This window comes from Arachis duranensis, chromosome 1 (genome assembly GCF_000817695.3).
Source record: "Arachis duranensis cultivar V14167 chromosome 1, aradu.V14167.gnm2.J7QH, whole genome shotgun sequence".
NCBI classification, from domain to species: domain Eukaryota; kingdom Viridiplantae; phylum Streptophyta; class Magnoliopsida; order Fabales; family Fabaceae; genus Arachis; species Arachis duranensis.
Window position 1 is genome coordinate 30400677 of NC_029772.3, and position 1636 is coordinate 30402312.

Genomic DNA, 1636 nt, shown 5'->3' on the forward strand with positions numbered 1-1636 from the left:
CAGAAGAAAAAAGAGAAGCAATCAGTGAAGACTCAAATTCAATCCTCAATTTCTTAGAAATCTGCAGAAAGTAAACAAATAGAATTCTCAAAGTGAGAATGAAACAGAATTCCTCCAATCTCACTCAAGAAAAAAACAGAAAAGAAAACTAAGAGAGAGCTATCTATTACTACTACTCCCTAATAGAGCAAGCCTCCTAGTGAGATGGAATTGATGCCTTTATATAGGCTTTACAAAATAAAAAATGAAAATGAAATTAAAACAAATTACAAAAATGAAAATCCTAATTTAATTGATCCATGTGCCTTTGAGTGATGATGTGGGCTTTGCTTGCTTTGGATTTGAGGAGAGATGGGTCTTGGATGGCCTTGGTTCAATTGGTGAAGATTTGGGTTCAAAGGGAATTTGAATTGAATTTTGACCCATGGGTGTTCCCAGGAGGCTGCCCTGCCCTTGTGGAGGGCAGGGCAATGTTGTCATGGTGTGCCTCTTGTCCGTGTGTGCTTGGTGCTGGCCGTGCCAAGTTGATGCGCGCAAGCTCCCTTGTGTGTAGTGCTCCCCACTTCCCCTTAGGTGCTTGGTTCGAAACTTGGTGAAAGCACTTTAGGAGCAATTTTTTTCTTGATTTTCCATGAAGAGCACGACATTGCCCTGCTCTCTAAGAGGGCAAGGCAGAAAATTGAGCGCTACTTTGTTTTGGAGTGAGGCTCCAGCTTCGAGCCTTGGTGGAAGCACTTTAGTTTATTTTCGCTTATTTTTGGCCCTTAAAGATGCCTCTCGTTCCTGCCTCAATTTTACGCCAAATATGGATTGCTATATAACGTTGCAAAGCTCTGAATGTCAACTTTCCAACGCAACTGGAAGCACATCAATTGGACGTCTGTAGCTCAAGTTATAGCCCTTTGAAGGAGGCATGGTCATGCTGTGAACGCCCAGATTTTACCTTAGCGAAATTCTTGCTTCCAACCTCAATGTGCATCACGATTCTGCCCTGCCCTTGGCAAGGGCAGGGCAATGTGCTTGCTGGTTGTTTTCCTCTTTAATTTGGTCATGGGCCACGCTTTTAAAAGCGTGGCCTAAGGCTCCAAAGTGTGCTCCAAAGCTCTTTTTTTCTCCTTTTTTGTGCTTCTTTGCTTCTTTTTCTTCTTATTTCCTACAAGATTTATAAAATTAAAATATCAAGAAAATATATCATTTAAGTACAAAAAGCATTCAATATTTATGCACAAATCATCAATTTCTTGTATGAAAAAGCATAGAAAAATAGGTATATGATGTCATGTCATCACAATGCATATTTTTGATCTTGTTGTTTATGAATGTTAAAATTGTTGGCTCTTGAAAGAATGATGAACTGCATATTTTTGATCTTGTTGTTTATGAATGTTAAAATTGTTGGCTCTTGAAAGAATGATGAACAAATAGAAATGTTATTGATAATTTGAAAAATCATAAAATTGATTCTTGAAGCAAGAAAAAGCAGTGGAAAATAAAAGCTTGCGAAAAAAAAAGAAGTGGCGAAAAAAATAGAAAGAAAAAGAAAAAGCAAGCAGAAAAAGCCAATAGCCCTTAAAACCAAAAGGCAAGGGTAAAAAGGATCCAAGGCTTTGAGCATCAATGGATAGGAGGGCCCAAG